Here is a 27,357-nt window from a genome sequence, read left to right on the forward strand (position 1 = left end):
CACCTTTTAGAATTTTTGGAATAACCCCTATTTAACTAATAGTTCAGAAATACTCCTTCCAGGCAAATCCAATAGCTCCTCTATACCGAGACCTGGGACCAAACCTGGTTATATAATGCTGACTCAACGTATAGGAAGTTGTTTCCATTGAATTATTTACTGGAATTTGAGTGATGCTTTGTTTATTTGTTTTCATTTTGTAGTGGTGATGGACTCTATGAAATCATTCTTGTGGATAAATGTATGCATTTGTAATGTGTATTATGGCAGCCTTTGGCCATGGTGTAGAGTTTTCTCTAGGGCAAAGCTAAGTGGCTAGCATCAGAATAGAATCTGTAACATTACAGAATTGAGTGATGGTCCAAGAGTATAAATGACGAATGTTATTCATCATGAATGTTGTTTTGGTTATTCAAGTTGAAATCTTCCAGAATCACTATACAGACTAAGAATATTTTAAATCTTCTTCATAAGGAATATCAAGAAAGGAGGCAGTTTCTCCTAGAGCAAAAGATGCATAGTGGTAGTTTCTGCCATGACATGACACTTTTCTATCTGTAAAGCACTTTACAGTCATTAGTTATGCATGAGAGTCCACAGAGCCCCTTTTCCTAATGACCTCTATACCTGTTTCTCAGCACAATTCTCAATTCCTTCTTTCCTTCATACGTTTAAGAGCAGAACATCAAAGAAGCAATGCTCTGTCCTTGATGACTTCAGTGGGGACTATATTAGATCAGAGAATGGAAACTATTTTATAGACATTTTCAGTGATGCCCACTCTCCTTACTTCCAGGAATTGAGGAGAGATGCTGAATGGTGACGCCAGTGGATGCAATAAATTAGCAAAACTGTAATTTATCCCCTGAAAGCTGTGACTCTCAAACTTTTTGATTTCAGGACCCCTTTACATTCTGCAAAATTATTGAGGATCTCAAAAAGCTTTTGTTTATCTGAATTATATCTATTAATATTTGCTGTATGATAAGTTAAAAATGAGGACTTTGCAATATTTATTATTCATTTAAAATAACATATTACCATAAATAACTTTTTTTTTAAAGATTTTGTTTATTTATTTATTTGAGAGAAAGAGAGAGAGAGAGAACAAGTGGGGGGAGGAGGAGAGGGAGAAGCAGGCTTCCTGCTGAGCAGGGAGCCCGATGTGGGACTCGATCCCAGGACCCCAGGATCATGACCTGAGCCAAAGGCAGACGCTTAACGACTGAGCCACTCAGGCGCCCTACCATAAATAACTTTTTAATGAAAAATAAGTATAGGTCACAAAACAAAAAAATTAGTGAGAGGAGTGGCAGAGTTTTCTAATTTTGCAAATCTTTTAAGTATCTGGCTTAATAGAAGAGAGCTTAATTCTCATACCTGCTTCGTTATTCAATCTGTGGCAATATCACACATCAGGTAGCCTCTGGAAAACTCCATGTCCACTTGTGAGAGAATGAAAATAAAAAGGTAAATAATTTTTTAGCATTATTATGAAAAGAGTTTTGACCTCCTAGACCTCCTGAAAAAGTTTCAGGGATACCCCTTTAGAGGTCCTCAGAACACATAATGAGTACTTCTGCCTTAAAAATGGACTTTTACAGAAGGTGTATAGAGAAACTATTGTTTGAGGGAATTTAATTGCTTATATTAATGATCTCATGATACAGATTTGTTTTTAAGCCAAGTCCGGGTCACAATTTTATTTTGTGACTTTTAAGTTCCATCATCAACTACTGATCTGAAAGTCATTTATACCCTGGGCCTTGAAGAAAAAAAAAATATTGTGATGTTATATAACTGAAAATTTAAGTCTCCTTTCTAAAAAACACTCTAGGAAAGACAGACCTATGAATGTGGACTAGTATATGTAATATGTGCTGGACTCCTTTATCTTTTTACCCTTTATCCTTGTGAAGTTGTGGAGGCTGATGAGCCCCGAAATCCATAGCAAATAATTCAGACTTCGCATAGGTAGGAATTGTTAACCACAGCATTCTGAGACAAGGAACTAAAAATAGTTATAATTTGGAGAAGTCATTTGGTTTTTGGAATGAGATAGGCTTGTGAGATGAAAGACTGAAGGCTAGAAAAAAGCAAGTCAAGGAGCATAGCGGTTTCAGGCAAAGGATGGACTTTTTTTATAGGCAGCATGAGAAGAAAAGAAAAGCATTGGTTTGAGAGATATTCTGAGAAATTGACTGATGTGGAGGAGACTGGCAGTGGCCCATCAACATTTGTTTTCCATTTCTTCATAAGCACATGGATTGGCCATGTAGCCCAGGTTCCTTTACAGGTTGGAGGGTGGGTGCACATGACCTCATCCTTGCCGACAGAATCTAGGCAGTAATAATGTAGGTTATTCTAGCCTTGGGGATGTGCTTCCTTTATGTTCTCTTTTGCCTTCCCATTAGCTAGAACCCACGAAAGTCCAGCTTTAATTGGGCAGATGATGAAAGTGCCCTATGGGTATGGTGGAACAACATGATGGAAATAACCAATGTTCTAAATAACTTTGGGGAATGCAGCTGCCTACTCACCTGAAGCATTCAGCCTACATTCGAATTGAGAAACAAATTTTTACCTTCTTTAAGCCACTGAACTATTAGTGGCCCCATTTATTACATTAGCTTAACCTTACCCTCATACAACAGAATATAGAGTAGAGCTTTGAGATAGTAAGAAATCAAGGATAACTCTAAGGTTCTGAACCAGAATGACAGATTCTGAATAAATCATGCATGTGTTCACTTCCTTACTCACTTATTCATTAACTCACTCAAATATTTATCTAGTGCTTATTATTTGCCATGCACTGTTCTATGTGTTGGCTATTCAGCAGTGAACAAAGCAAAAAGTTCTTGCCTTCAAGAAGCCTATATTTTTGTGGTTGCCTTCCAATGCCATGCAAATAAATACGAAGAGAGTAGTGACAGATGCTAGGAAGAAAAGTCAAGCAGATAAAGGGCACAGAGAATTTGAGGAAGAGTAATTAAGTAAGACTTCTCTGAAGAATTGACTTTTGAAGAAGTGGTGAGCACCTGAGAAAGTGAAAATGAGATCTGTATATACTGCATTGATTCTATATTGAAACTGCATATTTGAGTTTTGATGTGCCCTTGATGTATCTGGGACTGTACAAAAAGGTATGGATCAATGTTAGAGTTGTATAATAGGGCATATACAACTGTACATTATTCACCTATATGACTCAGTGAAACAAAGGAATCTGTGAAGAGTAAAAACAAAAAGCAAGAGGACACAATGAATATAGTAATTATCAAAGATGTGTTGGAAGAAAAGTGACTGGGAAGGTATAAGAAAAAAAGACCTATAAATGTGAGAAATAGGTGAAGAGATCAGGATGGTGATGAAGAAAAATAAAAGACAATAGAAATGTCTCAGGAACTGAAGCCAGAAGTCTTCAAAGGGGCAGGTATGAAAAGCTGTGCCCCATACATCAGAAAGATCAAGGAAGATAAGGACAGAGAAAATGCCTTTGAACTTGGCTGAATTGAGATCATTGGATACCATAAAGAGGCAAAGATGGAAGCCAGATTTAGGAGGGGAATTAGGGGGGGAAATACTTTAAATATAGTTCATCTAACTCCTCACCATTGTTATTGGACATTTATTGAGTGCAGTGGGCCTATAGAGCTCTACTCTGATAGCCAAAGTATTCACTGAGTCTAGTTACCACATTTGTGAAGAATGACTGAAGAAGTAACCAGAGTCTGGCACCTCTGTTAACCCTTTTAGAAAGGCTCTGGAGGACAGAATTACAAAATATTTTTAACCCCTTTGGTTGCCTGGCTTTGCTGAATTCAGCAAGACTCAAGAATCCACAACCTAAGCAGACAAATCAATTAGACGTTAAAATCCCAGAGGCTACAACTAAGCTGTCAGAAAAAAGTGAGTGTGGAGAGGTAATTAGCCAGTAATTATAAGAAACTAGGCAAAAATCTAAGAGAAAAAAGGTCTATTGGCATGTTGTAAAACTATTTGAGAGGTTAACAATTTGCTTAGTTTTGTTGACACTAGGCTAAAATATGTGTTTCATCAGAAGGTGATGTTCCTTGGGCTCTCTATTACCATACTATATTAAAAACTGAGCTGAAAAGACTCTGAAAAAAAGCAACACATGTGAAAATGACGGGAAGTAAAGAAATCAGTTGGGCCTTAGAAATTCACGTAGCAAGAAGCAAAATCCTCCTGCATTTTGGATTGTGAGCCATCATCCAGCTGATGCTTGGCCAGTCTGAAGACACTGGAGAAACAGGGGGCATACAGCTTTGCATCTCCAAGGCATCCACGGCAAGAGAAAATCGGTGATAAAATTTGCCATAATCTGCTTCTCTGGAAATGGGATCTTCCCAATAATTTATGGTTTCTCTGAGTTTTACTTTGCTCTGTGTGAAATAATAGGGCATATACAACTGTAGGCTTGCCTGTACTGCAAGCCCAAGTAAATAAAAACCAAATCTAGTAACACACACAAGCACACGAGGTTAGTTATTATTTGTAGTTCAAAATAATTTTAGAAGATCAATTATCCCCCACCCAATACTTTAGAGTCTACACAAGAGGATAAAACATAAAATCTTTGGTAAGGGTAGCCATGAATCGAGGAAGAAGAAAAAAGGCTTACTTGATTTGAGGGCCAACACAAAAGAAATAGAAAGGGAAGAAGCACTCAACTGATGGGTAAATGCACAAGGTGTGGTATGGAAAAGTGCGACTAGACAAAGCAAAAGACTTCGGTGAAGATAGTTGAAATACTTTGTTTTAAAAATGTTTAGTCATGGTGATTTCTTTAATGCTGTTTTTCCCTCAGAATGATAGGGATTCCGTTTTTTTCCCCCGGGCTCTAATTTTAGGATTACGTTAAAGTGCATTAGGCAATAAAACGAAGACACCCCATAACCGTAGAGGTTTTAGTTACTCTATTCCTTGTGGAATCCAGAATTGTTACATAAAATGTTTTCCAATTTAATCTATATTTTTTTTCTGAAAAAATTAGCATTTGTGTTTACCCTGTGTACTTTCTAAAATGCACATCATGTACAAAGTCTATTAATAGCAGAAACATAATTTACCTCTTATAGCTGGATTAATTTGCAATCACCCGACACTGGTTGTCTTTTTTCAAAGACGAAGTCTTGATTGTCTTTATGGGAAAAAAAATGCCACAACAAACCAAGCTACATTTGTTTTCAGAAAATTGTTTTTCTTCTAGAGAGAAAAAACATTTTTCTTCAAAATTAATGATGATAAATCTATTTTTATACTTGAGATTTAATGAGAATCCTTTCCTTCCCCACCACCCACTAAATCAGAATGGCAGCCTGAAATCACTCACTATTGCTTAGCAAGAATACATAAGCAACATGTTTTGGAAAGTTGTAGAGTTAAGTGAAGGTCTTGGTTTTGTAAGACATAATGCAATTAACAATTGAAAAAAAAAACACAGGATAAATTCATGAAGTTAGAATTCTACAAGAGTCCCCAAACCTCTTGGCATTGAACTAATTAGTGCTATAGTAAGCCATGCATAAGCCAGATGGGTGACTGGATGACAGAGGCAGTAAATGAGATCTTTTGTGACACCTTCTTCTTAGTTTAGTAATGTCCTATCTGTCCCCAGAGGCTGTATCGTGAATGAATCAAGGCTTCTGTTGCGACCCATAGCCACTGATCCATAGCACATATTCTTATATCAAACAGGAATCGATAGGAAGTAGGGAAAGACAGGAAGGCTTGAGAATCATTAACCTGGTTGAAGTTTGGTGTGAGTGAAATAATCTTATATTTTGAACAGCCAGTCAGGACTGGGAACCAAGTGTGAGGCTGATGAGAAAATGGCACTTTCTTCTTCTTGTCACAAAAATGAGACTTACGGGCATTTGGGTCTCTAAACTCTTCTACTGTAACTACCATTTAATAGTTGTCTTCTATGTACCAGGCACCAGACTAGGTGCTAGCCTTATATTGTTTCTCTTTCTCATCTACAAACATGTAAGATAAATGTATCCCATTTTGCAGAAAAGGAAAGTAATCTCCAGTCAAGAGAAGTTGCCCAATGACTCAGAATATGTGGCTAGAGACACAATTATATTTAAATTAATTGCATTTGTAATACTTAATTCTGATGTGTTTATTCACAAAGCCATTTTTATTATTGATACGCAATCAAGGAAAACCTAAAAAGTTTTAAGTGTTGCTTTTTGACATCATGAATCATTTTTTTCCTTGGAAAGCAAACCCTTCAGGTCTTCAGAAAATAAGACTCGTAGGTACAACAATGTGTGGTTATCATTGGCTCTCTAAGTCCAGCTCTATGGGTCACTTTCAATTTCTGGAATGTACCATGTTTGTTTTGTCTTGTTTTTGTCTTCTTTTGATTATCCCCCCTTGGCCTTCTACAGGGATTATTTCCTATGATGCACCATCCATCTGCCCAATCCCAACTCAGCCTTTGGTTTCTCAGTTCAGATGCCAGTTCCTCAAGAAGCCGAGGTCATGTGCCCCAGCTGTGTGCCTTTGCGTGCTTGCATGCTTGTATCCCCCACTTGCCTGTGGAGGCCCAGAGTATATATTTTTTTCAGCTTTGTAACCCCAGAACCAGCACAATGCAGAACAGGTACTCAAATATTTATTTACTGTATATACATTAAAGTATGAGTGACTATCAGACCTGCCAAAGTCAGATGAGAACTGCACTGCTTTATTAAGGGCTGAAGGCAAGGAAGAAACAGAAAATAGGGCTATTTCAGAATGAGGCCTGGAATTTAATAAAATAATGAGAGAGAGACAAACAGAGACAGAGACAGACGTAGGGTTGGGGAGGTGGAGAGACAGAGAGAGAATGCTGTAATTTATTGGAGTCAAGCAGTCTTGGATATTAATACTTGCTCTTTGACCTTGGGCATGTTACTTAATTTCTCTGAACCACTTTTTCATGTATTTAAGAAAGGGTTGTTGGGCTAGTTTGATGTTTGCCTACTATGTAAAAAACTCTGTATGTGGCATTACCATTATTATTATTATGAAGGGTATAAGAAAAGTATTATTCTCTTGGATAAACTTACTTGGTTCTGTGCATCTTTTTCTTTGTTCCCTGTTGAGATGGATGCCGAGTCTTTATGCTTTTTCTTGATTTTAGGCAAGGTGGAAGATGCTTTATATTTTTACATCTGTTTTCCTTTCTGTTGTTCCTATTTCCTTCATGAGAATGTTTGTATACGTTTTGCTCCTATGGCTTCTTTTAACTGAGGAGAATATGCACCATTAAAAGGATTTAACAAATAATTAAAAGACAATTAAAAAAATCATACCACCCTAGCCCAACCCATTTCTCTTTTGCATACAACTCGCCACAAGCACAAATTCTTACCTAGTTATGATTACTGTGTGTATATATGTTGCGTATATAATATGCCTAAGTATATATTGTATTCTGCTCTTTTGCTTAATATCTCATAATAAGTATTATCCATGTGTGCTTCCAGAATCAAAAACATCTGGGAAAAAGGCTTTGTTACATCAACTGGTCCCTTACGCCCTTCTCATTGGTTACCATTGTACAGTCTAAATGTAATAGTCCATCTAACATTATTGTGTATGTTCTATTATTTCATCGCATTTCTCATGGCATAGGTTCCTAACCTTTTAATTATGGCAAAATATTCAAAAGGTTAATGAAACAACCCCCAAAGGAGCCCCTGGTACAATATAGTTCCCCAGGCTTATTGTCCCTGGCTTAAAACTGATTCTGTGAAAGAACAGTGTGCACCTCTAGAAAGGCTAGCAATTCTGCCATCAGATAAATGATTGCAGCCTTCAGTGGGCTGGCTCCCTTTATTTTAGCTACTGGTTGTAGAGCTGAGAGACAGAAGCCTGCATGGAGGATGAAGGCCCAGACTTTTTTTTTTTTTTAACTGAAATGTCAAGCTATGTGACTATGCCCGGCAGAAGACGACCCCCTGCGAGATGTGATAAGCCCCAGGCCCTCTCCACACACTGCTCTGAAAATGCGGTGGGAGGGCTTCCCAGGCTGATGGAACTAATGACAGTAATAGCTCTGGGTAATTTGTCTTTTTCCTTACTGTGCACATTCTCTCCATGTGGTGCACTTTACACCTACCACCAGGCTCACATCTGGAATGCTATGACCCTCTCAGTCCTGATTCAGAGAGGTCGAATTCTCCTGTAAAGTAAATCTGACCTCTAATTTTCTTAATAATTCAGGATTATGCTAATGCTACTCAGCAACCAGTGTAGAATGGTACAGGAGCACTGAAGAAAGCTTAATCCCTTGTACTGGAAACATGACCAAGCTTTCCTTGCATATTTGGCTATAATTTGTCCTCTCTATCATTCTAATAGAGAAAATAAAAATTTGGAAAACTGTGTAATTCACATCGTTCATGCTTTGTTTCTGGTTATAGCGCATCCCCTGCTTAAGAAGAAATTTTCTGTTTCTTTTCCTTGGTAAACAGATTTTCTGCTAAGGATTTATAAGAATACTAATGATAGGTTTGGGTTTTTAATTCTAACTGTAAAAAATACTTAGATAGTTAAAAAGACTGACAAAATAATTTCAGGGATAGATAAAACAGACTTCACAACAGCTTAATCTCATAAATGCAGAGTGCTTTCAGGAAGATTTTAACAATAAAAATCCTTTTTTAGTGCTGGTTCCACAACAAGATTATACTTTTAATCTTGTATTTATGTCTTATGTTTTTTATGTTTATGTTTAAAATAGCCATATTATTAAAAGTATAAACATCTGAACATATCTTTTAGAAAAATATGATCTTAAGTTTTAAGAAATGTTTGTACTACATTAAAAGGGTAGCCTCTTCAATTTTAGCTCTCTGTGAATAAAGGGAGAATAAATTAGTATGTGAAATATTCCCCCAGAGAACAAGAGATTCTCAGCATTGTAGAGGTATGAGAACCACACTATTTGCTAGGAAAAACATGTATGCTCATTAGTGTGGGTATCTGGATCATTCTGTCAAAATATTTATAAAGTTATTTCTAAGTTACAAATAGACAATTTTATTACTTTCTTCTTCAATTCAGGTGTAATTGTTTTTAGGACTAAAGATTGTACACAATTATGAAATGATTATATTGGTTAGTAATTTATGTTTCTCACAAGCAATGTAGAGATTATAAACATTTTTCCATAAATAATACCTGTGGCTATAATTGGTCAATAAAAAGATAATTCATCAGTGGTGTTTAATCTCTTTCGGTACCCTTCACTACTGTCTCAATCGCTCAAGCTTCACACCAGTTTGAAGGCAGAAGAATTTGCATCTCTAAGTATTGGGTCACCTCAGAATTTAACCATGGAATCAGACACTCCATAAAATCCCTATTTCACCTGAGTGACTCAGTGGGTTGAGTGTCTGCCTTCAGCTCAGGTCATGATCCCAGGGTCCTGGGATCGAGTCCCGAATCAGGCTCCTTGCTCAGTGGGAAGTCTGATTCTCCCTCTCCCTCTGCTGCTCTCCCTGCTTGTGCTCTCTCTCTCTCTCTCTGTCAAATAAATAAATAAATCCGAAAGAAAAATAAAATAAAACCCCTATTTACCTTCTGGATGGATGATACAAATTGATTCCAGGAAAAAAAAAAAAAATATATATATATATATATATATTTTCTAACTTGGGTACCCTAAGAGATCAACATCTACCCATTGGTTTAGGATAAAACCAATCTAATTAGGGAGAGAGAAATAGGGAAAAATGTCATCCTGCATGTCCCAGGGTCCTCCCTAGCCCATTCCCTTCTGTCAGGTCTGAGCCTTTAGAAAGGATTGCTCTAGGAAAAAATAATGATCATTATGCCTGGGTAACGTAAAACAAGCTGCAGAAAGGCTGCTGTAGAGGCTGATTGTGACAGGTGTACTGCATTGACCCTTCCTGGGTCTCATCCCTTTGGGCAAGATTTGTGCACAGAGTGGAGCTTCTGCTTATATGACAGATCATGGGAGGTGAGGTAGTTGAGAGCAGCTTAGCTGGTGGGTTTGGGATTCGACAAAGATCTGCAACAGTTTGAATATTATATATATACGTGTGTGTGTGTGTGTGTGTGTGTGTGTGTGTGTATACATACATACATATATAATGCTTTAAGATATTTGACAAGAAAACTCCCCAAAGAACAATAACAAATTAGATAGTGATTTCAGCAAAATCTGTGTAGGGTGAAAAGTCAGTCAGTTCATTTCACTGAAATAGTTGATAACCCAGTAAAGGGAAATCTACAAGAACACCCTGTTCAGGATAAGACCAAAGTTGACCACACCAGTTGTTTTTACCAATACCTTCCATTTATTGAGCCAGGATCCTCATATGTATCACTTTCCACAGTCCTCACAACAGCTCCAAATGGTTCATGTTATTACAGAGAAGGAAACTGAAGATCAGAGAAGTCCAATACAGAGAAGGTGGTAAGATGGGAACCTAGATCTGTTTGACAGAAAAGTCCTCCATCTTGTTTCTCACTCTCTAATCCACCCTCCCTTCTTTTTCCCACTCCCTTCCCTGGCCATGTGTGGTTTTCCTCCCAAAAGACAGGAAAGTTCCAGGAAAACGAAGGTCTACAGCAAGAAAGAATCAAGCCCATGGGGGCTTGAATCCCCTTTCTGCCAGTTGAGTGACCTGGGCAGTTAGCCGACCTCTCCGGGTCTCACTGTTCTCCTTGACAAGCTGTGGGTAATCCTAACTCATGGAAGACTGAGCGAGAGAATCAGATCAGCTGCTGAGCACAGCAGGCACTCAATGAGCGCCATGCATTAATTTATAAAGATAAGCCTCCCAGTCAAAGTTTGAAAGGTTTTTTTTTCCCCTTTCCTTCAGGAACTTGAAGGAAAACATACCCCTTTTCTTTAGAAGACTCATAAAATTGAAGCATATTTATCCATAAAAGCATATTTATTTACATTTTTATAAAACGTGGCCTCTCAGGATAGTCAACACTTTTTGGACACGGTTATTATATGTAAAATAGTACTTCGGAATATTTTCCTTTAAACCAATCTCTTTAGCTTGTAAAAATGGTAAGCATGGCATTTTTGATTTAGATAGTAGTTAAGATTTTATAGCTTATTTGGCTGATTCTTGAGAAATGCTGATAGCCATTTATCTTGAGCTGCCTTCCTCCCAGTACCACCTTTCCTAGAGAAGCTTCTTGGCATACTGAGGGTGCAATGGGGAAGTTAACTAGTGCTTAAGAGAGCTTACTGGGTAAGTATCCTGGACACTCTCAGCTGTTATGTTTTCATTACTTCATCGATTTAGCATAAGCTTATTGAACTCTTAAGTATGTCTAAATTCTGTGAAATTATAAAGATATGTAAAAAAGGCTTTTTGACCTACGGAGTTTATTGTTGAGTAAGGGAGCTGAAACATTATATATAAACAGATATAAACCCGTGGAAGGGCGAAAAACTGAGTTCACAGGAGGAAGAATCCCTTCAGCTGAAGGGATTAGGCTTCACGGATGGGTGATTTGTGAACTTGGTCATCGAGCAGGTATGATTTGGATAAAGATAAGTGGAAGACATTTCAGGTGGAAGAAGGAAGGAATAAAATGAACAAAAACATGAATGATAGTGTGAGGGCTGTGTACAGGGAACAATGAGAAGTCCCCCTCTGATGTGCATTTCGCCATAGGTTTATAGCAGAATCACATACTCCCAAGCCCCCCTTACCCTCCCGAAAGTCCCTCTGGAATGAAGCCCAGGAGTCAGCATGTTTAACATGGATCCCAGTTCATTCAGATAGAACCACTGAGAAACAGACTTGGCTGAGTAATTGGAAATTATGGAATGGCTGGAGGGTAGACAAGTGGTTCTTAGCCCAGGCTGCATACACATTAAGATCAAGCAGAGAGGTGGCTCATCCTCCCTTCCACCCTCTCTCCCTCCCTTTCTCCCTTCCTTCTTTCCTTTTCTCTCTTTCTTTCATACCTAAGCCCCAGGCCAATTAAACTAGAATCTCTGAGCATGGGGCCTATGTATCAATATATATATTTTTTACTTTTTATTATGGAATTTAAAAAAATTGAAGTATAATGAACATACAGTGTTATATTAGTTTCTGGAGTACAATATAGTGATTTAACATCACTATAAGAGTACACTTAATGCTCATCACAGTAAGTGTACTCTTAATCCCTTTTATCTATTTCACCCATCCCCCCCCCATCTACTCCCCTCTGGTAACCACCAGTTTGTTTTCTGTATTAAAGAGTCTGTTTTATCATTTGTCTCTTTTTTTTGTTTTTTTTTTCTTTGTTTTGTTTCTTAAAGTCCACATATGAGGGAAATCATATATCTGTCTTTCTCTGTCTGACTTATTTCACTTAGCGTAAACTTTCTAGATCCATCCATGTTGTTGCAAATGGCAAGCTCTCATTCTTTTTCATGGCTGAGTAATATTCCATTGTATTATTATTATGGAAAAATTTAAATATATATAAAAGTAAGCAGAACACTGTAGTGAACACCCATGCACCCACCACCCAATCTCAGTAACTGTACCAGTTGTATTTCCTTTGTATGTCTACCAGTTTTCTCACCTTCTATATGATTTTGAAAAAATCTTATACATTATAAAATTTCATCTATAACATTTCAGATTTCTAAAGGTCCAGATTTTGCACTCTGGGACTCTATCACTTTCCCGTAGCCGGCTTACAGAGGCTCCCTCCCCCTGCTGTTTATCTTTCTATATATCCCCTTGGATTCACTTCTCCATACCTCCTACCTTGCAAAAAGTGGTGCTTTTCTATTTATAGAATTCCAGCAATTCTTTTCTTACATCTCAGGTTGAATTCATAGGTGTTCAGGATGATTTGATAGTTATCTAGCTAAATTCAAGAGATCAGATTAAATGAGGTCCCCTACTCTTCTGCCATCTTGCCTCCCTCAAAATTTCATTTATAGCATTTCAGTATGTATCTCTAAGTAAGGATGTAAAAGTGCCATAATACTCTTAAAACACTTAAAAAAAACAGTAAGTTTTTAGGGGCATCCGTGTGGCTCAGTCAGTTGAGCATCCGACTCAGTTTTAGCTTAGATCATCATCGCAGGGTCCTGAGATCGAGCCCCTTATCAGACTCTGCACTCAGTCGGGAGTCTCTTGGATATTCTCTCCCTCTCTCACCACAAAGAAATGATTACATCTTTAAAAAAACCATAATTTTTAAAGATTATTTATTTATTTATTTGTCAGAGAGAGAGAGAGAGCATGCCCACAAGCAGGGGGAACAGCAGGCAGTGGGAGAAGCAGGCTCCCCGCCGAGCAGGATTTGATCCCAGGACCCTGGGATCATGACCTGAGCCGAAGGCAGATACTTAACCACCTGAGCCACCCACGCATCCCAACCAGTAATTTTTAAATATCATGAAATAGCCAGTTGCATTCGATTTTTTACTATTTCATAAATGTGTGTATGCATATAAATTTTTACAGATTGTTTGAATCAGAGTTTTGACTAGGTCTACACATTATGATTGGTTGATATGTCTCCTTCAATCTATGTGTTTCCTCTCTATTTCTCTCTCTCTCTTTTCGTTTAGTTTTCTTCAAGAAACTAGATTGTCCTACAGTTTCCCTCACCCTGCATTTTACTGATTACATTCCTGTGGTATCATGTAACATATTTTCTAATCATTTATAGATATTTGGATCTAGAGGTTTAATAAGATCTAGGTTCCAGAGTTTTGTTTTGTTGTTGTTGTTTGTTTTGTTTTTTGCAAGACCATTTTCTAGGTGTGTTCTTTCATTAGGAGCATATAATATCTATGTGTCTCTCTTATTGAGGTGTTAGCAACCACTGATAATCAATGCCTAGAGCCATTTATTTAATATAAACTGCAAAATGATGATATTCTATCTTACCTTCATTAACTTGCTGGAATACTTCTGTAGAGACATTTTCTCTCATCTACTAGTTGCATAAAAAGTGGTACAATTTAAATAGGAAAGGCAAGATACATGATCCTTTCCCTTATTTATCAGTTTTCAAAATAATGAATTTGTTCATTAGCATCATGTAATGGAATTCAATTATTAGAGTAATTATTTGACTTGCTATTAATATGAATTTAAACATGTATGGGGTATTCTAGTCCATTGCAATGTTACTGTTTTTGATGCTCAGATTATTTTCTCTTTGCTTGGTGGGAACCTGTTCAATTTGGCTCCTGAGTTCTTTTAACATAACCCTAATAGTATTTAAAATATTATTTACTATTTGGTAAGACAAGATGTCCCAGCATCATCACATACATCACATACATTTCCTGCCCCAAACCTACAGTCAGTTATTCCTCCAAAGAGCTCTTTAGTAGGAAACCATATTTTAAGACTGCAGTCTAGATACTAGTGGTTCTCATTGCTATTTATGCAATGTTTCTGAGCCTCTTCAATACAAAGAGCTAAGGGAGATTTTCTTTTTTAAGCTACCATCATATCACAAATTTATACTGATACTTTTAATTCAAAGCCAGAACCACAGGGTATCTCTTTTTCCCTTGCTTTCCCCCAAATCCCAGTTCTCAATGACATCAGGAATATTAACATGAGACTGTTTTATACTAAATTATTTGCCCTACAATGCACACATGGACGTTTCAGATTAACAACACGAGAGCCGAGGGGACCCTGCGCAGTCCCACCAATGTCCTGGTGGAGCACCTGATGACATCATTGAATTTGAAATATTTAAAGTGGGTACAAAACTGTTTCAGCAATACAGACAATTAAATGTGTTGTTGTGGGCGATGGTGCCGTTGGTAAAACATGTCTCCTGATATCCCACACAACAAACAGATTTCCATCTGAGTATTAGCCTACTGTTTTTGACAACTATGCAGTCACAGGATTGGTGGAGAGCCATATACTCTTGGACTTTGTGATAGTGCAGGGCAAGAGGATTCTGACAGATTACGACCACTGAGCTCTCCACAAACAGATGTATTTCCAGTTTGTTCTTCCCCATCCTCATATGAAAATGTGAAGGAAAAGTGAGGCCAGAGATATCTCATCATTGTCCAAAGACGCCTTTCTTGCTTGGTGGGACTCAAACCGATCTCGGAGATGACCCCTCTACAATTGAGAAACTTGCCAAGAACAAACAGAAGCCTATCACCGCAGAGACTGCTGAAAAGCTGGCCCGTGACCTGAAGGCAGTCGAGTATGTGGACTGTTCTGCACTCACACGGAAAGGCCTAAAGAATGTATTTGATGGAGCAGTATTGGCTGCCCTGGAGCCTCCAGAACCGTGGAAGAGCCGCAGGTACCTGCGTGCTGCTGTGAACGTCGCCCAGAGCCCTTTCTGCACAGCTGGTGTCAGCATTGTTCTAAAGGCAATGTTAAATCGAACTAAAGATTAAAGATTAAAATTCGTTTTTGCAATAGTGACAGATGCTCTGCACCTACCCACATGCACTCGCGTGAGACGAGGCCCGTAGGTATGATCCCCTTCCGCCTCTCAGTACTCCTTCGTTTGAGTAATTGTGTGTTGTCAGAAAAGTGATTAATACTAGTTTTTGTTTTGCTGTTTCAATTTTTTTTTTTTTGGCTTAAAAGCAAGGCATGCTTGTGATGACTCTGTAACAGACTAATTTGGGTTGTTGAAGCTGCTTCCAGGCTCCATCCACATTATGGAGAATAATCTGGGACATTTAGGTTTTTTATTTTTTCTATTTATTTATTTATTTATTTATTTATTTATTTATTTATTTAGCGGGGGCAGGAAGGGTGTGTAGGGTTTGTTTTTATTTAGTCATGTTTTTAAAATTCATTAACCACGGGGCAGCCCTTAATGGGAGAAGGACGGATTGATTCCACATTCCACTTCCTAGATCTAGTTTAGAAAACTTGTTCCCCACCTGGGGCTATTAGAAAGAGTATAGTAAATGCCTCATTTAATATCATGCTCCTTTTTGAACTTTGCCTTTTCTCTCCACCCTTAAGTAGGTCCAGTATTTGATGAAACTCATGAAAGTGGGTGGAACCTGTCTTGCCCCTCCTTTTTTCTAGGGTGCACTATATATGTGACTGTGACTTTCAAGAATGATTTGCCATTTGCTAATTTTTTTAAAATTAATTTCTAACTTATTTCACTGATCAATGAAGAAAAGTATTTCACCTTTTGAAATACACCAGATGGATTGAATACATAATTAAAAAACATCTTTTTTCAGTGTCAGTCATTGTCTTACATGCTTAGCATAGATGTCCAGCTTACTAGCATATGATATGGTGTTCCTAGAACACAGCTGAAGATCTGGTAAATGGAGAAAATGTGAGGGATGGCGCCAGAAGACAGAGGTCTATGGAATGATGCACATCATCTTTCAAGTTGGGAGGATGGAGACCTGCTTCACGAAGAAGCTGGGGTTGGGGAGAACATTTAACAACATGGGGACCAGTCAGGAGAATCCCCTTATTTCTGTTTTGTATATGAGGAACTCTAGAGTAGCTAGTTAAGGCTCTGTAGTTTAATAAAAAGATCCTGGAGTCTTATGAAGACTTCATAACTATGTGTTAGTAGGGATTTTATTCGCTTAGTTTGGTTGCAATTTCCAATTTTTTAAAATGTTTAGGTAATCTTGTCCCCCTTCCCCAAATCCTAATTCTTGTAGATTCATTACTGTTGAACCAATGTTCCTCATGTCTCAGTTCCTTGTATACGCATTCTTTTCAGATGTATTAAACAAACAAAAACCCCTTAAAAATTACTAACACCTTTTCTAATAATATTACTGCTGAAATGCTGTTCTTTTTTTTTTTTTTTTTTAAAGATTTTATTTATTTATTTGACAGAGAGACACAGCGAGAGAGGGAACACAAGCAGGGGGAGTGGGAGAGAGAGAAGCAGGCTTCCCGCCGAGCAGGGAGCCCGATGCGGGGCTTGATCCCAGGACCTGGAATCATGACCTGAGCCGAAGGCAGACGCTTAACGACTGAGCCACCCAGGCGCCCTGAAATGCTGTTCTTTTAATCTTTTTGTTCTTGGTGTATATGCCACTAAGGATGTATAGGCATTTGCTCTGTCTTAAGGTTACTTTGAATAGTTCATCTATTTGATTATACCAGCAGTTTGTTACATATTCGGGCTCATTTGTTTTATTTTATTTTAATTTTTAGAGATTAATTTATAAATTTAATTTTGTTTTGTAATTATGTGCAATATTTACATGGTTTCAAAGTTACATTTACAAAACAAATTATTGTCAAAGTAATTTAGCCTGTCCCATCAGCCTCTCTGCTTCCTCTCCCTGTGGATGACCATTTAAATCGTGTATGGTTTGTCATTTATTGTTTATGTTCAGTACATAATTGTAAATCTGTCCCAGTGATCTTATGTGGAGCCAGACTAGAGAGCCTTTACTGTAGAAAATGATGAGCTAGAATGTTTGTTAGTCTTGTGGAACAGGGACTTTGTACAACATTTTTAAGGCTGTATTTCCTGCATCTAGATTAGTGGCTGGCACCTAGCAGATGGTTGGTAATATGTGTTAAATGAATGAATGAATGAATGAATGAATACTTAGTAGAAGTTTGCGAGCAGAAGAGTGAGAGAATCAAAGCTGTCCTTTTTTGAAAACTTAATCTGACAGTAATGGTTAAGGTAATTTGGAAGGAAAAACTGAATACTGGGTGACTAATTTGGAGACTTATTTGGTGAAGTGGATGATAGCAATTTTAAAGAAAAAAATAAAAAGTGTGTGTGTGTGTGTGTGTGTGTGTGCATGTATAGGTTTGAATTCTGTGGACTGGGAGCATGCTGTCTGGACTGGCTCTATCGATCTCAGCTGGGTGTACCTGTGTTTCTGTGGTCAGCGGGCCTCCCTTGCATCCCTGGCTGGGGGCAGGCTTTGGCAACGGGACGAACTGTTGTCTGTGTCACCTCACTTCTCTTTGAGGTATTTCATCTTTCATCCTTCAGGGGACTAGCTTGGGTTCTTTCCCATCCATGGTAGTCTCAGGGTACCGAGTACAGCAAAAGGCTATACAAGGTGCAATTGTTTCTCAAGCCTCTGCTTGTGTCATGCTTGCCAAGTTCCCACTGGCCAAAGGAAGCCATGATAACAGCCCTGATTCAGGAATTGTCCAGACAGACTCTAGCTCTTGATGAGAAGAGAATTTACAGCCGTTTTGAATTTTCCAGTGTGGGATGTATGTGAAACATGTGAATAAGGTCATCTATTTCCTACAGCTTTTAGTTCTAGTTCCACACGTTTGTTAATTTACACCTCTGCGTCCTTTCTATGGACTTTTCTGAAATGTTTCTCAGCCACATAGTCCATTTTGCATTCTGTATCTTCCACAAAACCTCTCTTTACCAATACTTCACTTATGAGAGTTTCTTTAGTACTTCTGGCTTTTGCCTTGGTGATTACCTTTTAATTATACACTTTAAAACATATATTTATGTGTTTTATATATCTATATTACAGTTTTGCATTGTTCTCTAAATTTTTTTGTGTATATTTCTCCTGAATTCTCAACTAATTTGTCTTATTTTTCTATTGTAACATCAATGAATTTAGAATAGTGTTAGAATATAAGTACTCTATAAATAATTGTTAACTTGAACTTTGGGTTGACCTAGAGAAACCTTCTGAAACTGGATATTACCAAAGCCCTCTTTATTTTGCTTTCCAGTGGATCTGTCAGCTTATGATTTACTATGTCTAAAAACAATGGCCAAGGAAATCTGGTTAAATTCAGCAGACTACTTTTTTTTAAGTATTTTGACAATTGGATTGAATCCATTAAAAATAAAATATTTGTAATTATGTTTTTGGAATTACTTTACATGTGCAATAAGACCACTTACAAGTAAGACATATAAAATATCCCTGCTAGGGCGTGTGTATGGCTGAGGAGGAGTCTTTCAGTGGTTCAAGTAGTGAAAACAAAACAAGCAACAAAGATTGTGATGATCCAGGGTGTGTCATTGGAAAACCTCTTAATTTCCTTTAGCGAAAAGTCATGTTGGGGAGATCTCAAGGAGAGCTGCTTGTATTTGGTGAGGCAGAAAAATAAAGATGAATGCTAAGAGGGAAGGTAGAAGAGAGGAGAGAAAATAGTGCCCGTCTAGGACAGCAGTATCAACTTATATCTTCTCGTTCTGATTTAACTTCCTATGGCCTGGGGAAGAGTATTCTGGGAGTTCTCAGAAGAGGAAGGAATAAAGACATCTTTTCCTTCTTATCTTCACTGGAAATTTCAGAGAAGAGTGAAGGCAAAGGGAGAGAGAGGTGGGGCAGAATTGTTTTTGGTTCTGGAAGACAGAAAAAAGGAGAGGTAAAGGAGATTTGGGCAAAAGCCTTTTTTCTTAAGCCAGTCGTGATCCCCGGTTGAAGAGCTCAGTACCTACTATGGATGAATTACATTAAAACTAAAACTGCTTGTGAGGTGTGGCTCTAATAGGTTTTGGTGCAGTGCTTGATCATTGGGGAGTAGGGTGATTGGTTACGATAAATTGTAAGATTTTTCTGCGTAATGAGAGATCTATAAAATTTTTGTTTTGTTTGGCTAGAGACTAAAGTAAACCTCAAAAGTCTTCATTGATCTCCTGTAAAATAAAATGACTACAAAGGAATTAACATGTATATATGGAAAGAAATGAGGCTTAGCAAAATGCATAGCAATTCATCAATGAGAGCTATATTAGTATCCAGAAGTCTAATGGATGCTATCTGGCAATAATTGTCGGAGACTGCTTGTCAACAAATTGGATTGTTTGTCATAGACACTGACAAATTGTAGTATAAGGATCTTGAACTTTTGCATACATTTAAAATATTTATGTGAATATACATAGGCACATGTCTATTTGTAATGAGAGTGTTTTCCTGCATTATAAAGTTTCAGGATTTGTCCAATAAGGCCTGAAGTCTTTTTACTAAATGGTGGAACTCATCATGACATTTATATACTCTAACATCCAATCATCTTGGTTTTCATGAAAATATTTTCCTTAAATATTTTGAAAGTAAAGCATCTTCACTGAATCAAAATTGACATTTTAATTTGAACTCTCCAGTCTGAAAAGAGTTCGCAGTCAAAATTTGTCATTAAAAAAACTCAATGAAATGAAAAATAATGATCTGCTGGCTTGCGCCTACAGACATTTGGAATAGAAGTGCTAAAGATACTGTATTTTAATGCTCAGTCGACTTCTTTTCCTGCCAGGCAGGGAGTAAGTGGGAGGCAGCTCTTGGTGCTGTGGAAAGGACCATGGCCTTAAACTCAGAAGAGCTGCATTTAAGACAGAGCCGTGTCATTTATCAATGGGATGACTTTGCTCAAATAATTTAGTTTCTTCATCCTTAAAATTGGGATGATAATAGATATGTCACAGAGCCTTAAGACAACAATGCATGGAAAAGTATTACAAACAAAATCTTATGTAAATGTAAGATTGTTGAAGATATTCCCTATCTATTTTCTAATAAATGATATTGTTTATATTCAAGTTCTATAAAAATTAATACACATTTGTTTCAATTACCTCATTGAAAAAGCAATACCTGGTGAAGGTAAAATATAAAAAGCAGAAAATTAAAACAAAGCAAAAAGAAGGAACTAAGAATCACCCATCATCATTCTAAATTTTCACCTAAACTTTTACTTCTGCATATAGTTTTTAAAAGTATACACTATTATTGCAGTGCACAATATACAGTATGTAGATTGTACCTTTTCCCTTAACATTATATTATGATTATGTTTTTAGGACAGTACATGTACTTCATAGGATTGTGTAAATTCATATATACTCCTTTACGTGAATAAACCATAATTATAATTTACCTATTTCCCTATTAGTTGAACAAAGACTTTAGGAGTTTCCAATCTCTCGAAGAGATGACTATTCTTTTCTGTTACTCCTTGTATACATTCACTAGTATTTCTGGATGAAAGAGTAAATAGCATTTTGAGCCTTTTAATATAAATTGCCAACTTGCCTTCTAGGCTGACTGCCAGTTTCTGTTTTTCCTTGCAGTGTGTAAAGGTGCCTGTTTCCCCACATCCTAATCAATATTGGGCATTACAATAACTTAAAAAATCCGTATCAAGGTCATAGGTGCAAATATTATCTCACTTTTTAATTAGCATTTAAACCAATATGTAGAGTCCAGTTGTAATTCTTTTTAAATTGCTTGTTCATGATAGTGGTCCAACTTTTTCTCATAATTTTTAGGAGATCTTTATACATTAAAGTTATTAATCCCTCTCATATATGTTGTGAATATGTTTTCCCACTTTCCCACTGTTTCATTGCTCTTAAATTATGTTTTTGATGATTTTAAAAATGATGTATGCATTTTAAATTCATAGGTAGTGCTTTATTTATCCGGTATTGTCAGCGAATGAGGAATACCACCTAAATAGAGTTTCCAAATAATTGAGGCTTTTTTTTTTATAATGGGAAGACAATTTTTAAATGAAAAATCATTCTAAATTGTGTAATCCACCTCCTTCCTTCCTTGTACAAAATGTACTGCACAAAATTATAAAAATGTTTCATATATATATAAAATTTGGTCTTCAAAACAACCTTGCAAAATAGTTACTGTTATCTCCTTTTGTAGCTGGGGCCACTGAGATTACAGAGACAATAGATAATAGACACAGCCTATGATTTGAACCTAAGTTTAAACCCTCTGCTTTTTATGCTATAGTCAACACACTTATATTGTGTATTAATATTCTGAGGCCCTCAAAAAATATGCAGAAGCCCTCAAGTCTATATAAGTGTCCAGGGCTATATTTGCATGATATCTGCTTTTTGGGTTTGTGGATATTTCTTTTAAAGTAGATTTTTATATGTGCTTCCTCAATTTCAGCAAGGTAACTCTAAATGTGTCCTGCTTTCAGCTTCCTTGCTTCTGACATGGACAACAATAACCAATAAACACTTACAGATGAGTCACTGTGAGCCAGCCACTGTAATGGTTGCTTGGAGATTTTCTCTACCAGTGTTTTAATTTGCTACTCTTAATCTGTTGTAGGGTGGAAAATGCATAACCAGGTTTGTAAAAACTATGTACAAGAAACGAACTTTTTTTTTGAGCAAGTCCAAGAGGCTTTTCTGTAAGTAAAACTCCTGAGTTTGTTTTGCCTCAACCTGATTCTCAAATATATTGATGTTTGCAGCACAGCCTGCAATAAACACTTCAGTAACTTTATCCCATTTAGTCCTTAATACGACACTGCAGATTAGAATAATTATCAATTTTCATCTTACAATCAAGGAAAGTGAAATTTAAAGAAAAGAACTAACTTGTCCAAGATTCTATTACCTTGATTTTGTGGCATCTGTCCAGAACTCTTTATTTGCTGATCTTAGGCTGGGTGGCAAGGCAAGTGGTCTTAACGTAACTGAAAAGTTACTGTATCTCAGCATTCCATGGGGCAATCAGACCGGAGAATGTGAAAGGTAGCATGTGGTCAAAATTTTTGTTTATGAGGTTTAAGCTTTAAAGAAAATCTATACATTTTGAGATAAGGTTGAATTTACTGCCGTAACATGATGTCTAGTTTGAAAGTGTTCTTACCTTGGCAAAGGACAAACATCTAGTCCTCTGCTAAAGATATTTGCAGTGTACTACAAAATAAGATTCCTGTTATGATGAGAATATTTATATAGAATAAATTATACACAATTATAATTCATATTTTTTAAAGATTTTATTTATTTAACAGAGAGAGAGAGAGAGCACAAGCAAGGGGAGTGGCAGAGGGAGAGGGAGAAGCAGGGTCCCCACTGAGCAGAGAGCCTGGCTCAGGGTTTCATCCCAGAACCCTGGGATCATGACTTGGGCCAAAGGCAGTCACTTATCCAACTGAGCCACCCAGGTGCCCCTATAACGTGATTTCGATAGTGATGATTCAATTCAATATATATATATATATATGTTCAATGTTTATCATTACACCCAGAACCATGTTATATGATAGAGTTGGGTGGATGGGAGTATAGTTGGGGAAAGAATACTAAAATATTGGATAACTGTATATTACAGAGTAGTATTAGCATGCACATCTGTATTTACAAAGTGTTGTTGTATCAGATTTATTCCTAGGTGGGTTCCAAACTGAAAGAGATCAATGGAAGTCAATAAAGGCTTACTTTGAGTTGCACATGAAGGTCAGATTTTAATAGAGGATGAGAGAGAAATCTTTTTGCTAGGTGGGGAATAATATTATATTGGTTGTTGGCTTTTGGTGGCAAGTAACAAAACTGACTCTTGATAACCAGAACTACAAAGAGATTTTAGGTGGCTGCCATAATAAAAAGCAGAGTTTTAAAAAAATCAGTCCATTTTTTTTTGAAGAGAGAGCATGTGCATGCACAGGGGTGAGGGGCAGAGGAAGAGGGAGGGAGACAATCGTAAGCAGGCTCCACACCCAGTGTGGAACCTGATGTGGGGTTTCATCTTACAACCCTGAGATCATGACCTGAGAGGAAACCAAGAGTTGGATACCTAGCCAACTAAGCCACCCCGGCACCCCAAGAGAAACATATTTTAAACTTTGGCTGTGCACTAATATATAAAAGGTGCTGGGTGGTCTACTTCACATGGTATAACTCCTTCCATCTTGATTTGAAATTTGAGATATGGTACTGTGATGGTTAATTCTTTGTGTAATTCTGTTAAGAATTAATTCTTAATTTCTTAGCTGGGCTGTGGATTACCCAGATATTTGATCAAACATTATTCTGGATATTTCTGTGATGGTGTTTTTGTTTTGTTTTGTTTTTTACAACCTTGTTAATGTTGTTGTTGTTTATATCTCCAAATTTTTATTTAAATTCCAGTTAGTCAACATGCAGTGTAATATTGGTTTCTGATGTAGAATTTAGTGATTCATCACTTACATACAACACCCAGCGCTCAGTGTTGGTGATGGTGTTTTTGAATGAGATTTACATTTAAATTGGTGGGCTTTATGTAAATCACATTGTCCTCCAAGATGTGGATGGACCACATCCAATCAGTTGAAGACATGAATAGAACAAATGTGGACCTCTCTGGAGCAAGAGAGACTTCTCTAGCAACTGCCTTTGGACTTCATCTGCAACATCAGCTCTTCCTGGCTCTATAGCAAATGGCCTTCAGACTTGAACTAGAATGTTAGTTCTCCTGGGTTTCCAGCCTGCTGCCCGCTCCCCCTGAAAATTTTGGATTTGCCAGTCTCCATAATCATATAGCCAATTCCTTTTAATAAATGTTTTCCTATATATTTGCCCATGCTACTGTATTCTTATTTCTGGAGAACCTTGGCTAGTGCAAGTATGCCATAACACTTCTGTGTAAAAACTCTTCAAAAGTGCTCTGTTACCTACAGGACTGAAAAAACTCCTTAGCTCCTTAGTGATCTAGTCTCTTGGAATTATACTTGGAATTCTCAAAAGGGGCCATGCTTTTTCTTGAGCATGCTGACCCTTCTACCTCATATGCTTTTACGCTGCTTGTTTGGAAAAGTCTTATCCTTTAGTTCTCAACCAAATATCTTTATAGTTCAGGGACTATTGCCAGATAACCAGTTAAAGCTAAATGCTGTGATTTGGAAGCACCTGTTCATCTTCTTACACCATTTATCTCATTGCTTATAGTTATTTGTCCATATGTCTGTCCTCCCCATCGAACTCTGAACTTCATGAAGTAAGCAATCTTATTGTTCATGTTTATAGTATTTAGTAAAACTCCCAGCAGCATTAATAACAAGCCTGTACTGGTATAGTATTCTTCCAATCAAAGACCTCAGTCATTGTGTTGTGTGTGCTTCTGGCCACACAGTAATTAGCCTTCCTGGGAGTATTAATGGCTGCTAGAGTCTGAACTTTTGTGGATGTTCATTACCATTGAATTTCTAATATATATCTCATTAATTGTGAATAATATAACAAAAGTTAAATAGACAGCCTTTGTTTATTTAGAATAATATAGATTGTGGGGTATCTTTAAAGATTATCTTTGAGGCCCTAATGGCTCACAAATAAGTTTTCAGAAGATTTGTTGTGATATGTTGAAAACCCAGGTAAATATGGAAGGATTTTCTTTCTATCACAAAAAATTTCTGCATTTTCCTAGGGCATGCTTAATTATAATACCACCTTGTGTATTTATTTAAAGTTAGTTTTTACCTCCTTGACAGAGTGATCGGCTGTTGAGAAATATAAAATTTCAGTTTATAAACCTCTGTAGTAAAGGTCAATCTGAAATAACAATGAGAAAAATATGCTGACATTGACAAAAATTACATTAATATGTATATCTCAGAGCACATATTTATCAGTTGAAGTTGGCTTTATCTGAACTGGCTCGTGGAGGAAGAGACGTCATAAAAGTTATGGGCAGATTCTGGGTAACTGTGAGTCATCATATGTTCTTTTCAAGTGAGGTGTATTTTTTTTTTTTAATGTGATTCTTTCATGAGAAAAATCTTCTGGGGATTTTCAGCCTCTTCTGTTTTGTCTGCCATCCCACTACCAGATCATCATGCAAATGAAACTGCAGAACCATGATTCTTAATCCCCTCCTTAGCTCACACAAACTGTTGCTTCACCAATGCTTCAAATCTGTTAAATACACAAAAATTAAATTATATATAAATATATATAAATTAATTATTAATTATTTATTTTATATTTATATTTATTACATTAATTATTAATTAATTATTAAATAATCATATATTAATTATTTATATTACATATATGTGTACACACACACACACACACACGTATGTATGTATGGATATCAGGATCACTTCACAAAGTCCCTGGAAATTGAACACTAGAACTGCTACAGAATGGAGCATTTTATCAGAGTGGTAGCAAATTGTCTTGATTGACAATTATTATTATTATTACTCATTACACTTCATCCTGTTCTGCCATCGTAACCTAGACTCATTTACTCCCAAAATTACTTCTGATAATGAAATTTCTAACAATAGAACATGTTCCTGAGGTATAAACTTCTCATGAATGGAGACTTGATGGTTCTTTTTTTTTTTTTTTTAAAGATTTTATTTATTTGAGAGAGAGAGAATGAGAGAGAGACAGCACATGAGAGGGGGGAGGGTCAGAGGGAGAAGCAGATTCCCTGCTGAGCAGGGAGCCCAATGCGGGACTCGATCCAGGGACTCCAGGATCATGACCTGAGCCGAATGCAGTCGCTTAACCAACTGAGCCACCCAGGTGCTCGAGACTTGATGGTTCTTCTCAATGGAGCCTGACACTCAGCTCTGGGCACCAGGTCTTCTGGAAAGTAAAAAGTTCCTTCTCTGTTCCTGCCCTAAATCCTCAAAGTCAATAAAACTTTTACACAGTTCCTAAAGACATTGTTCCATTGTTCCTGCAGACAAACTTCAACATAAGAATACCAAGCAAATACTTTTCTGCTTGCAATGATGTCTAGTGGGCCTGGTGTCCCCAGAACTCTGTCAGGAACTGGCCTGTTGAGGGGGAGGGTAAGACGCTGTTGTAACAGCTTTCAGCATGCTGACTTGGTTTCCTCCCTACTTTGTTTTGGAGTATAGATTTTCATCATTTTTACTAATTACATAGTATTCCACATGCTGATTAGTCATTTATTTATTTGGCTTCTCAGTGTTGGGACATCTTTATACATAAACTACTTTGAGTGGTTTCTGCAAACTACTCTTATTATTTCCTTGGACTCTTTTCCAGACTTGTAGTTGCTGAGTCAAATAATGTATATAGTTGTAAAGTCTTTGATTTATATTGTCAAATTGCCTTCTAGAAATGTATCAATTTATAGTTGTGCTAGTCATGATTGATCAGACAGTTTTTCCCTATTGAAGATGATATTAACCTTGGGTTTTTCATATCAGGCCTTTATTATATTGAGGTTTATTCCCTCTAAACCTACTTTGTTGAGAGTTTTTTATCATGAATGGATGTTGTACTTTGTCACATGCTTTTTCTGCATCTATTGAAAAGATCATATAGTTCTTATCCTTTTTATTATTGATGTGATGTATCGTGTTGATTGATTTGTGAATATTGAACAACTTTGTAACCCAGAAATGAATCCCACTTGGTCATGGTGAATGATTTCTTTAATGTATTGTTGAATTCAGTTTGTTAGTATTTCATTGAGGGTTATTGCACCTATATTCATCAGGGATATTTGCCTGTACTTCTCTTTTTTAGTGGTGTCTTTATCTGGTTTTGGTATCAGGATAATGCTGGCCTCATAGAACGAATTGGGAAGTTTTCCTTCCTTTTCTATTTTTTGAAATAGTTTGAGAAGAATAGGTATTAGCTCTTCTT

At 37.0% G+C, this 27,357-nt stretch overlaps 1 pseudogene; it reads left to right on the forward strand.

Moving 5' to 3' along the window:
• Nucleotides 1-3,396: 3,396 nt before the first annotated feature.
• LOC118519362 (cell division control protein 42 homolog pseudogene) lies at nt 3,397-15,421 on the forward strand (annotated as a pseudogene).
• Nucleotides 15,422-27,357: the final 11,936 nt, after the last annotated feature.

The sequence above is a fragment of the Halichoerus grypus genome, chromosome 2, assembly GCF_964656455.1.
Source record: "Halichoerus grypus chromosome 2, mHalGry1.hap1.1, whole genome shotgun sequence".
NCBI lineage: Eukaryota > Metazoa > Chordata > Mammalia > Carnivora > Phocidae > Halichoerus > Halichoerus grypus.